Here is a 13964-nt window from a genome sequence, read left to right as displayed (position 1 = left end):
GTCCTGGAGTGAGAGAGTTCTGGGTGTGGATATCATCTCTCTCTGCTAACGTATGATTTTAGGCAAGTTAACAAACTTTCTTGAGCCTCAGTTTTCTCATCTGTAAAGTGAGGTGAATAACGCATTTCTACCTAATAATTAGTCTTAGGATTAAATGAGATCATGTTCTAAAATTCTTAGTATAGTGCGTGGGGCACTATTATTGTTAATATAAAAAGACTATGTTTTGTTCATTTGTTTGTTTGTTTCATGTTCAGCCAACCAGCAAACAAATACACTGGAGGGCCTTCTGCTGCCCTGACCCCAACTACCCTTCTGGTCCTTATCCCGCCACTAACAGAGGCACACAGTGATGGCTGGGATGGTCTGCTATGGAAAAAGCAGGTGAGATTCTTCTAGAATTTGAGATTGAAGACTGTTTAAATAAGGCAGATCTCATTGGTAGAATTTTATGCAAATTACAACCAAGTGGCTAGATGTAGGAAGATGTTATGCATTTGAGCGTGGTCCCCCAGCCAATCCAAGCGGAAATGGGTGGCCAGGGTCACAGCAAACACTGGGGTCTTTGATCAGCCCTGAGTGCAGGAACCAAGGGCCAACACAACTCTTGTGTGTCGCTTCTTCAAATTCCTGCAGGTCAAAAACCATGTTTCTCTCTCAGTGATTGTTTCTACCCTGGGGCAATTCAGGATCACCTCGTCTGATGCTACCCACAGCCACTCCTTCTGGAATAGTGAGACACTAACCAGACTTGATTTTTTGGTTTTTCAAAAACTAGTTTGAAAAATATCACCTGGGACAGCCTGAAAAAGAACGCCAGGCTTCCTGCTACCCAGCAGCCCACAAAGAGACACATCAGCCGCCAGTCACTGTCAACTTTTTGCTCAGATCGTGACAAGCTCCAGCATAAGGAGGAAAAGGAGGCTTCTCGGGTACCCTAGGCAGTGGGCACTCTGTTCCCGCACAGATCCCAGGAGGGAGCTGAAAATGGAGCCTTTAGAAAAGGAGAGTGAACATGAGGCAGTCAGAGAGCCCAGCAGTTTTAGGTCATTCCTCCAAGTTCATTTTCTGCTCCAAGAACATTACATGATTGGGAGCCCTCCAGACATGTCTGGGGGAAGGAGTGGGGAGAAGGAAGACTAGCCCCATCATGACACAGGCAAACCTCTCAACCTTCCCGAGTCCCGCTATCCTTCTATGTGAGATCGGGACACTATCCTCCTTGTTTTCCTTACAGTGGTTGAAAGGGTCAAAGAAGTCACAAATGTGAACATGCTTAGCAAACTGTAAAGCACTGGAGGTATTCTGTGGGTTACTATTTATTATTACGTCTCTTTCTCCGGCAGGACCATGAACCCACCCAGATGTTAAAACAGCCAAAGCTATGAAGAACTCCATGATCTCTACATACCTCACTCAACTTAAACCAGGAAGACAGCTCATGAGCCCATGATAAACAATTGCTGACGGCCTGTTCTGTTTCCCCACAGCGTACTTGAGTTCTTTTCCAGTGTCTGTTCTGTATCAGGGAAGATATTGTGGGTAAGCTGTGGGGGAGGGAGCAAGCCAGTAGCTTTTAGGTGGTCAGGCCACAGAGAGCTTTGGGCGGGCAATGCAGGATGAGTTAGGTGTGGAAAGCCGCCCCATGTGCAAAACCCGGCTCAGAAATGGCCTTGACCGCCTTGGTCTTCTCACTTGATGCACACCCAAATGAGGTGACAACACACTGCGGAGGGCAGGGGGGCTGGTCTTGTGGTTTCCCATCTGGTCTCGTTTGGCTTTTGGGGTTTGGCGCCACTGACAGACACATGGAGAGCAGCCTTGTCGTCCTGAATCAGACAGTCGGCCTCAGTACACACGAGTACGTGTGAGATTTCACACATGTTCGCTGGCGGAAAGAGGCCATGGAGCAGGAGAAGAGGCCTATTTACATTTTCTGTGAGTGTTTGGATTTTTAAAGAAAAAAAAATAGACATTTTACAGGGCATGTTATAAGCCAAGGTCAGTTTTCCCCCTGCGTGCTGTTGAAGAAACACCACCAGCCTGAAGCAGGAGAAAAATCTGATCCAATCCGCTGGGGTTGGGAATGCCCACCTGGTTTTCTCAAGAGGTTCTCCTTCCTTATTTACTCTGCCTACTATCCTCTCGCGGCGAGGCTTTCCTCAACAAGACTCAGGGGCAGGATGGTATCCGTATGCTATTTTAAAAATCTGTTCTGAGTAATATGGAGTTAATAACCCACATGCCAAGAATCATTTAAAACATACGACTATTTTTCCTCTCTGTGTTACTTGACTTCACAAAAGGCACAAATTACTTGACAAAGACAATAAAATAATTGTTTAAAAAAAGTGGACACAGATCTACATCAATAATGATAATGCAGCTGGCGAGGGGGGATGAGGATGAGAGCTAGAGTAGACAGCTTGGTAGGAAGGGGCACTATCGTTCCTCATTCACCTCTGACTTTGAGATAGGTGACTCCTCTCATGCAACATTCTTCTTCCCAGGGGCCCCAGCCAACCTTAGCCATCTTGAAAGGTGCCACAGTGGAATTAGCCAAGAGGAACGCATGAAAATGCTAGAATGTTCTAGAGTTGACCAAATCCTTCCACAGATGATGCCATTCAGCAGCCTCCACAGCCCTGTGGGATGACGATTATTATCCCCATTTATAAGGATTGAAACTGAGACTCAGAAATTCAAATATTTCCAGTTCCCAAAGCTAAGAGGGGATACAGCTAGGATGCCTAACTCCATGTACCCCAAGCTTAGACTTACCCAGAGGCCAAAATAGCCTAGTGGTGAAACTTGCAAGCTCTCATGTCAGGTTATCTAGGTTCAAGTCCCAGCTCTAATACTTACTTGTTTTTCTGACCTTGGGCAAGATACTTAAATTCCCTGACTCTTAGCTCCCTCAACAGTAAATTGGGAACGATAATAGTAGGACCCACTTTGCAAGGTCATCAGAAAGATTGAATAAAATGATACATGTAAAGCACTTAGCCCGATGCCAGACACTCAACATATGTCAGCTCCCTGAACTTGGGAATTACTGAATATAAATGTACTCAAACAATTCATATTTCCCATTCTATTCAGATTTCCTGCTATGTCTTGTATTTTAATCCTCATTGTAATAGAACCCAATAGTCAGTGTATCTATTAAAAGGTCTTTTCACACCGAAACCTCTATTTCCCAGGAGGTGGGAAATTGGGGCCAGACTTGCTTTATTACAATAATGTAAAAATCTTTTCTAACACATCTTCCACAGCTCCTAGGAAGTAGGCAGTGGCCTACAAACTCCTCCAGACTTGCCCAAGATCCCAGTTAAGTGAAAGAAGGAGTGAGGCTATCCTCTGAGACAATGTAGATATACCTTTTTGGGTGAAATAAAACATTATTTTAAATAATTTCATCATGGGGCAGTGTGTAAAAAAAAATCTAGATAGAAAGAAGGGAATACTCACTGTGATTAGTGATTATGCCTCCAGGGTGTGGGCAGGAATCAAGGATAGTAAAGTTCAGTATTTGTACATTTCAATAATGTTCAGATTTTTTTCTTTAAAGATTTTATTGGGGAATTGGGGGAGGGGAACAGCACTGGGGAATCTGGGAAGGGGAACAGACAAGTTGCTGTCCTTTTCTTCTTCAGTCTAGCTGTGGAGGACGTCGCTTCATTGGCCCAAGTTGGTGTTATCATTGCGCTCTTCCTGGGTGAGGCAGTCATTCACTGGCCATTGGACGGCCACTCATGATGGCTCATGGCAGCTCAAGAAAGCTCACACCAGCTGCCGGCCAGCCCCACTGCAGCCTATGTCATCACTGGCGACTCACGGCAGCCCAGCTCCAGGTTGAGCTGTTGTTCACCATCTTACCTGTAGAGGGCAGTGTCACTGGCCCTCATGTGGGATCCGAACCGGGGCCTGGTGCTCAGAGCTGGTGTCCCAAGCCAACACTTAACCAACGTGCCACTCGGCCAGCCCCAAAAATGTTTGAATTTCTTGCCACAGATACACATTATTTTGTAATAAGAAATTAGAAGGCAGTCCCATTCTTAAGCTGGCTAGAGGGTGAACCCTGTGAAAGCAGCCCCTAGGCCTTTCTCAACAGGGTAACTCTAAAATTTTCCTTACAAGCCAACTCAAGGTGTTAAAAAACTAGATCCTAAACGTTCTCATCACAAGAAAAAAAAACACAACATGTCCTCTCTCCCTCTCTCTCTCTCTCTCTCTCTCTCTCTCTCTCTCTCTCTCTCTCTCTCTGTCTCTCTATCCCTACTATCTACATGAGATGACAATATGTGTAAGTCAAGTCATTATGCTGTACCCCTTAAACTTACACAATGCCGGGTGTCAATTATACCTCAATAAAACTGGAGGAGAAAAAAAGACCCAGCTCAACAGTCAATTCCTCTCGGAAGTCCTTCCAAGTGGAATTCATTATCCCTCCCTCTGTTACCCAACAGCACTTTGTGCCTTCCAGTGTTTCAGCACTTCATTAATTCAGCCTTTCACTTGTTCATCCATTCAATAGCATTATGACCAAGTCTCTGTGGGAAGCTCTGGGAAGCAAAACTAACAAGATAGTGGAGATGCCCACTTGCATGAAGCATGTGCTGGTGGGAGAGCTCGACAGGAACCACCCCGCTCCAGCCTTGGCGTCATCAGCTGTCCTTAGGTCTTGGCTCTGATGGAGATTGGACAAGGGCCAAGGGAATGCATGTGCTCAAGAGACCTGACGTAAGTCGAGATGCCTAGGAAGGTTTCTCTGTGCAGGTGACCTTTCAGCTGGGAATTGAGAGATCAGAAGCAGGTTAAAGGGTGGGAGGAAGACCAGTTAGTTGTGTTTGGGTCCGAGCACCCAGGCAGGCACTGAAATGACAAAGACCCTAGCTCGCCAAAGAAATGAGAGTAGATAGACCCAGGCTGCTGGCCCAGCAGACTCTGGAGAAAGGGCTAAGGTGAGACAAAAGAAGAGGCAGGGAGGGGCCAGGTCACAGGATGCTCTGCAGAATGCGGGATTTCAAACCTTACCCTAAGAATAGGTAAAAGCCACTGGGAGAGTTATCCCATGGATTCCACTGGTCTGTATTTGTTCACCTCCACTTTGACCAGCTCCCAGCTCAGTGGTTCGCAATTCATGAGAGCCTAATAATTATTGGTTGGATGGCGGAACCAAGTCACCCTAAAGAGGAAGACCCTGCAAGCAAAGCACATGACTACATGACTGTGCGTCTCACCTCCCTCTCTTCCCTTTTGCTACCCTCCCAGTCAAAGGCCGGAAAGCTGAGAAGTATAAAATCCACACAAAGAAGGAGCAGTTAGAAATGAGACACCGATCTAAGCCATTTCTCCCACTTCACAGTCCTTCCAAATTGTTCATCACTGGCTTCAGATGCCATTACCCTGACTTCTGAGACAGACAGACAAACAAAGCAACCTTGAAGACTCAGAAGAGGTAAGCATTTGCCAAAGGCCGAACTGCAAAGCCGCTGCTACTCTAAAAGTTGTTTCTTGGCCATTTGTCAAGAGCCAACTAGCCCCTGTGCCTTCCCTGCCTATCTGTAGGCTTAATTGTGTGAATTTGCTTTCCTTCGGCTCAAAGGAAGTAGGTACATGGGGCATTTCTCATGCTGCACAAAAATGAAAGTATACTGAAACCATCCTAACCTCAAACCGAACGTCAAAGCAGTTGGATTCCTCAGCGGCAACCGAATACTTTTTATAGAACGGGAAGTCAATAGAGAAATCATAAAAAATTAGAGTTGGGAAGGACCTCTGTGCTCACGAGGGCCAGGTCCCAGAAGCTGCAACAGATTTGTTCCCTGTGGTGAAGGGTCTAATGTTTGGTCCACTCAAGTTTTAAATATCTCTCCCAATAGCTCACCCCTGGGGAACGCCTCTCCACAGGGCCATAGATCTTGCTGTCAGGGCTTTTTTCCTGCTACTCAATCTCACTTTTCCTTACCTCCACTCCATCCCATTTGTCTTTGGCAATGATTTAGACAAGAGTGTGCTGACGTTTGAAAACAAAAAGCCCTGTCTTTGCCTTCAACTTTAGTTTCCAGACCCCTCTACCTACAGAAACTTCGAGATCTGGAAGGGAGAGAGGGAGGGAGGCAAGCCGACAAGCTGATGTTGGTTCTGGAAGAAGCCATTTCAAAGGGCCAAACCCCAAAACCCTGAGCCCCCAGGTGGTCACGAGGACAGGTCAACAATGCCTCGGAGTGTGCTGGTTACTCGGCCCGACTCTCGAAGGCAGAGGGGACGGTCACCGGGTTTTCTGGGCAGCCCGGAGTTTAACAGCCTCTCGGTGCCCCAGCTAGGACAGAAGGTGGCAGCAGAGCACCAGGCTCTGTGGGCCGAGTGGTCTTTCTGGATAACGCCAAGTCCCAATAATTCGGCACGTTTAACTGGACCGGCCAGAAAAGCTGTTCCTTGACCAAGCCTGAGCTGCGAATCAAGGCTCTGGCTGGTCTTTTAAGACAAACCCCAAACAGTCAGAATTCTGGGAGCACAGTCCATTCTCTCCCAAAAAAACATCCTGCAGCTAGAATTTAATCCAAAGAATAACTTCAGTCCTAAACAGGGATGTTTGGTCCAAGCTGATCTAAATGCATAAACTTGCCATCTGGTCTGGTGCGTTGTGTGCAAATTTTTGTGTTTAAAGACATTTGAGGTTAATGCATTTCTTTTCTTTATTCTTCCTAGCCCCGAGCTATTTACTTCTGCATTTGTCTCTGGTTTTCTGGTTCCCCATTCCCTTGATTTCTTACTTATTTTGTGGTGTTTGCATGCGGTCCTTCCAAAGCAGAGATCTAGAGAGTAAGCATTTCTGACTTCAGCTGGATTCCTGCTGGGGAACCAATTAAATGTCCTACCCACTAGGGAGAGTGTGATATTTTTTATTACTTTCTAATTTCGGGCCCTGAAATGGCTTCAGTGATCAGAACATTCTCCTGCTTAAGAACCTCAAGGAGTCAGTGGAACGATGCTTTTGATTTCTATTTCATTTATAACAGTCCATACTTGCCAAGTGTTCTCCAAGGATTTCCACGGGGCCTCAGTTTGTGGAAGTGGGGGAAAAAACAGGACAGAGAGAACAGCGTTGAAACTTTCTCCCTACTTCACCTTATCATTCTGGCAACTGCCAGCTACTTTGGGAAAGTCTTTCTTTGAGAAGTCAGTGAACTGAGAAAAAAGGAAGATTGAAGAATTAGAACAAAACAGCTTCACTGGGCTCTCAATCTGTTGAAATTACAATCGCAAATCACAGCCATGCCTCTTCCTCATTACCACCAGTCTGATAGTTGGGCCTCCTAAATGCTCATTAAGGCAAAAAGGAGAGTTGGGTTTATTTCTAAATAAATTCACAGGAACCTCTACCCAAGGCTCTCACTGCTGTTTGTTCCATGCCTCTTTCTCTTCTTTAAAGAGTTAGCATGAAATGGAAAGGCTTGAAAAAAAGATGGGGGCCGGGGTCCAAATCGGTTCTAATGAGGAAGAAGGAAATAAAAGTACAAATCTCCCTGAATGTCGGAATTTTTATTTATTTATCTTTGCAACAAGGAAGGACGCCTTAAAATCCTGAATTGCTATCGGATAAAACCAAATCCTAACAGCCCAGCAAAACAGCTAAAAGCCCAAATTATGAGCCGTTCCAACTCCTTCCCACTTGCCACGGGGGTCTTGGCTGAGGTTTTTTTTAAGCCTTTTTTCTTTTTCTTTATTTTTTCTTTTTTTTTCCTGGCTTGCTTGCTTAGCCAGGAGGTAATTCTAAATGTTTATCTGAAGTATCTCCCTGATATTCTGAGGGGAATTTTCTCTCGAGCAAAAACTCCCCTGAAAACAGGGGCTTGTTTCAGTTCCCATTAAACAATGCTCAGTGTTGAGTCTTTTACTAGTGAATGGTTTCTTTTAGTGAGACTGACAACAAAAACTGACATATATAACCACGCTTAGCAACAACTTTTGTGAAAAGTGATTCAAAACTTAACATTTATAATTTTATAATAAGCTACCATATTTGCTATTATATGATACTCTGGTAAAACCATCTTTCCTACTTTTAAATAGAAGCCCCATGAGAGCAAAAACGTTTATCTTTATTGTTTATAGTCCCATTAAGTACCACTTTATCATATGATTCAAAATTCAACAATATAATTTAGCAGTCAGTATTTATTTATTTAAAGAAAGGGTAAGTGTTTCTTCAGAGTTTTCTAAATTTAAATTCACAAACCAAGCCACCTTCTTTCCTTCCTTCCTTCCCTCCTTCCTTCCTTCCTTTCAAACCCAGTGACTGAATGTTCTTGGGTTTAAAAAAGTCTATAAAAATTCAATTTCCCTTCAGGAATAAAGAGTCGTAGATTATTTGAAATGACAAACTACCTTCCTTAGGGAGAAGACTCTACGTAACTTTGACTAAAAACGCACTGTTCCAGATCAAAATATAGTCCAGGTCTACACTGGCAAAGAGAATCGAACCAATTATACAACAAGTGGAAGCAGCATAAACACATGAATGGAGGAATACACAGGCAGACATAACGCAGAACCAGAATACTCAAAGCACCCAGTTAACCGAGGCACTGAACTGCCTGGACGACTGTCTCAGTTCTCCATCAGACTTGGCTACAACCGAGTAAACACTCATTGTTCAACAGTCTCCCCACCTCCTGCGAAAGAACAGATTGCTAGCCTCTGGGAAGTAGCACTATTTCAATCAACCAATTTGGCATGTTGTGTTTTACAGTTATCAAAATTAACACAGAATCCAAACAAAAAACACGGCCGGTGTGGAACTAGATACAGAGGGCACTGTCACCTGATTCCTCGAAATCTGTTCATTATCAAAATTAGCTGCCTTGTTTGTCCTACTCCCATTTTTGAATGCACACTATTAATTAAGCAACCCGTCATTATGTGCTGGTAATGACCAACTTTTCCAGGATTCTCCTTTTAAATACAGAATTTGATAGGAGTCCCAAAGCTGGGAGCCGATGGGGAGGTGAAGCAGGCCGGCCGGTCGAGGAGGCGGCGGCGATTTGCAGGTAGGACTCAGTATTGCTTCCAGCTTCGCTCGATTGCTAGAGCAGGGACCGTGCATGGAAACAGTGCCAGTTTGTTGCTTGCATTGAGCAAGGCTAAATTTTTCCAGGCTTTGCCGGGGAATTTTCTTCACAATACGTATCTGCATGAATTATGAAGCTGACTTCTAACCAGATGTCGGGCGCTCTGCCCTTCCTGTTCGCTCAAAGTGCATCCGTGTTTAACTCATCGTGCCCCTCGCGTTTGTCTCATTTTTCAACCTATTCTCAGTTAGGGGTTAAAAAGGAATGGGGGCTTCTTTTTAAGTCACTTTAATTTTGCACAGTTTCAGTGAACAGATCCACGAAACTCCGAAGAGAATGTTGACAGAACTGAAGTGGGGGAGAGAAGCGAGGAGAGGGGATAAAGCAAGGCAGATGATAAAATAATAATAATAATAATAATAATAATAATAATAATAATAATAATTAACGATGTATTTTCCCAAAGAGGCTTCTGGCCACCTAAACTAAAACCATCACTTGGGGCATTCTAGTCGCAGATGCTTCCTGGGGGCGCGCTATCTTCAGGAAACACATCCCATGAAAGCCTTTGCAGGAAGCCAACTCAATGTTAGAGGGAGACACAGCAGAGTCTTAAAATTCTGTCTTTCACAGCCTGACTTGTCACTTGAACATTCTGATTGAAAATTTCCTCCATCATCCTTAACATATACAATTTTCCAAGACAAAGAAAGACATTTTAGAGCCTCTGTGTGCCCATAAAATTCTGTCTCAGAGATTTTATTAATAATCATAAAAACATCAGAATCATTTTGGAAAGAGAGAGACGATTTTCTCCTAACAGCGTGTTTAAATTGTCTGCGACTAATGTTAAAATGAAAAGGGGGTTAACTCGAGACTGATGACTGATGACTTCCCTGCGTCCCTACATTCACCATGGAGAACTTGCCAGCTGGAAGTCAACACAAGTCAGCTTGGTTGGAAGCAGGCACCGACTATGCCTGAAGCCAGAAGCAGGTCCACATAGAAGGGTTGTGCATTTATCCATGGAGGGCATGGGTGGGACTAGGGGCTCAGCATTACGTATCTTTCATGGAATAAAAATATGTTCCTTGGGACCCTGAGAAGTCTAGAATGAAGTGCTTAAAATGACTATCTGACTGTTCCCCAGCCAGCTCTAAGCATTGGCCCAAGAGCGCTCGCTTCTTGAGTATCAGTTAGAAGCAACCAAAATAGCGAACAGTGAGGGCTGGCTGAGTGGCTCAGTTGGTTAAGAGCTCGCTCAAGAGTTTGAGCTCTGAGCAACAGCGGTTCGAGTCAGCCCGAGCTGAGCAGCCGTGAGCTGCCAACAGGTGGCGGGATAGCTCAGCTAAAAAAAAAAAAAATAGCGAACAGTGAAATGATCCCTGCACAGGGCTTTGTAGGGTGGTCTCCTTGACTCACCTTTCAGAGGAGGGTGACCTTGTGATCATGATCCTTCTTTCCCCAAGCGCTCTCACTTTTCCCCTTCACATCATACTGTAAACCCTGAAGTCAGGCAAAACTGTGATCAGAGAAATTCAAAACTCTGATGACCAAAAGTTTGTGAGAAATTTTGAGTGCTGCACAAGGCAATGGCCCCACCACTAGGAGAGTTGTTGAGAAGCAAACCAATGATCTTATATATATCCCACCAGTATCCAGGCAGCAAGGGGTAGCTGTGAGGGTATGGATTCTGGAGTCAGTGAGGTTGAACTCTTATATCTCTTCTGTTACTTCCAGTTACTCAACCTCTCTGCACCTCAGTTGCCTCATCTGCAAGACATAGGATGATAACATCTATTTTAATGGATTATTGGGCTTTTAGAAATCCGTGCACGGAAAGCACCTGACACTGAGCCTGGTATCTAGTCAGCCCTCAGAATAAGCTATTGTCTTCTCTTAATCACAACCAAGAAGTGTTTTGTGATTACTTCCTGTAACAAAAATGGTTCACCACACTGGCTGAAAGGCAACATAATATGGGGAAATGCATATTCCCAGGTACTTTCAGGAATGGATCCAGAAATCTTCCCCAGGTCAGTCTAATGCAGCCCAGCTGACCTAGGACCACAGACCAATGTTCCGCCCTATTACTACAAAGGATGAAGATGACGCATTAATGCAGCCCCTGTCTTCAAAAGGTTTATTGCCTGGTTGTGAAGACCAATACACATAAACTATCAGCATCAAGTATTCACAAACAATGTGAGATCGGGTAGCATTGAGGAGTAACTTATGTAGCATCGTCAACGTACTCTGAAACATTTCAGAGAAAGGAGAATCCTGTTAATTGGAGTACAGCAGGAAGACCCGAGAACATTGTGAACTCTATCATGGTCTTCTACGGTGGAGATTCACAACAACTGATTGCAAAAGTTTGCATGCATATGCACATCTATTTTTGGTGAGAGGAGTAGTTTTGATTATCTTCTCGAAGTGGTCCCTGATCTCCCAAAGTTTAATATTGTAATGCCAATGGTTGACACTACTGAATACTTACCATCTGTCACATTGTCCCCAACATTTTACTTACATTATCTCATGTAACCCTCACAAAACCCCTTGGAATAGGTACCATTATTATCTCCATTTTACAGATAGAAGAGGAAATGGAGGCCCAAAGAAAATAAACATTTCATCCATGGTTACCCAGTATACTAGATTGAATGTTTGTCCCTCCCCCGACACCCGACACCCCCCCAAAAAAAATTCATATGTTGAAGCCCTAACTCAATATGATTTTGTACTTTGGAGGTGGAGCCTTTGTGAGGTGATTCCGTTTAGATGACGTAATGAGGGTGGTGTTCTCATGATGGGATTAGCGCCTTGATAAGAAAAGGAAGATAGAGCTGTCTCTCTCTCTCTCTCCACATGCACACACAAGGAAAGGCTATGGAATTAGATGTGAGAAGGCAGCTATCTACAAGGCAGGAAGAGAGCCCTCACCAGAACCTGAACCTGCTGTCAACTTGATCTTAGACTTCCAGAGCTAGCTTCCAGAACTGTGAGAAATAAATGTGTGTTGTTTAAGCTCCCCAGTCCGTGGTATTTTGTTGTAGACGCCCGAGCTGACTGAGACACCCAGCTAGTGAATGGCGGGGCTGCTTCACCCCCTGGCTCCAAGGCTTATGCCCTTACTGACTCTACTTTAATGCAACATACTTTCTTTTGACACTTGCTCCATTTTTAGGACCATCTGAATCTTAGGACTCAGAGTTGGAAGAGGAAGGTGGGACGGACCAAGAGCCACTCCCATTCTTTGAGAACGAACCCTCTTTGAGGAAACACAGCCAGACTGGTTGCACTCATATCCTTGAGTCAGGATTCATTCATTCAAGTACAGAGAGATTTATACTCAAAAGTTACACAATACTTCTCCCAACAAAAGTTTCCAGATTATCCTGTGTCCCCTGAGCCATGATCACAAGGTCAGGTAAGGAAATAAATATATTCATTTGGACAAGTAATTACTACGAAAGTCTGATTGTAAAGTGAAGTGTTTCACTTAAAACTTCCTCCATAGAATATAAGTCTTGACAAAGTTTCTCATTCCTGACACTTTCTCAATTACTTTATTTTGAAAATCAAAGAAGTGTTTGGGGAAGACATTAGCCTGAAGTGACCTCAACCAAAGATAGTTGGAGAGGAGAGCTGAGGCTTATAAATATCACCTGATAATATCAAATGAAAAAGAGAGGTAAAAATATTTAACACAGATTTCGTTGTTATTTCTGAAGACATGACTTCATCATTAAAAGTATTTAAGGTATTTTAAGCAATTTTTTTAAAGCTTGCTTTTTAAAAAAGGACATTGTAAGTAGTGACCTTGTGGAGATCATAAATATCCACCTATAGGACAATTGAAAGAACCTCTTGGGTCTTACAATAAAATTTTTAGTAACAGCGTCTTACATGGATTCAAAGGGCTGTGTCTTGAACAATTTAGAAGTGCAGGTGATATGCAATGAAGAACTGTGTTTGATGATTCAAGAATAGCTTCAGTGACAAAAGCAAATGATAAAGGAGCACTGGAAGAGTCTGAATACAATTATTTCATTAACCTAAACTTTTTTTTAAAGACTGTGGAAAATGATACTTCTAAATGTTTATGCTGTTTTATATAACATGCAATGTATGAAAACAAATTGATTCACTAAATATGGAAGTAAACATCTTACTGTTTCATAAAAGCTCACATATTCAACTTGGTTTTCACTTTGGGAAGGGAGACATTGCCTCATTTTTGGGTCTGCCTTGTGCTCAGACCTATGCTCAGTTGAAGCACCTACTGTTTTTAAGACTCTGTGTGAATCACTGTGAGTAATACACGGAGCACATGTTTCTGGCCCTTGGAGAGTGGATGTTCTCCAGGGGGACATCAGACAGAAGCAGGAGAAGCAGCTACCACATAATTCAGTGTAATTTGGCTCCAGGTAAGTGGTTCAGATGATGTGCTGAAAGGAGGCAGGACGAGGTTTGAGGGATGCTTCCAACTGACCTTGAAACTCAAATCAGATGTGCCACTCTCTACTGAAAGATTAAAGATCAACATCCCTAACGTGGTTTCCAGGGCTGCCAGGGTCTGGACATCTCCCTCCAGCCACCCCCATCTCTGGCTTCCCCTCTTCTTCTGTTGATCCCCCTGCCCTAACCACGCCTTGGGCACCCTCACCCACACCTCCAGCTTTAGCTCTCCGGCTAGCCTCCTCTACCCTGGACCACGCCTTGCCTCTGTGCCTGCTGTCCTCTCTGCCTGTCTCTCTGTCTTTGCAACATGCCCTTTCCTCTCCTCTTCCCTCACAAATTCCCTCCCATTCTTCAAATTTTAGCTCAATCCTCACGTCCCCTGGGAACCATTCCTAGACCCCAGTTTTGGTCAGGTTCCTT

This window comes from Hipposideros armiger, unplaced genomic scaffold (genome assembly GCF_001890085.2).
Source record: "Hipposideros armiger isolate ML-2016 unplaced genomic scaffold, ASM189008v1 scaffold_105, whole genome shotgun sequence".
Classification (NCBI taxonomy): Eukaryota; Metazoa; Chordata; class Mammalia; order Chiroptera; family Hipposideridae; genus Hipposideros; species Hipposideros armiger.
Note: the sequence above shows the minus strand (reverse complement) of the source record.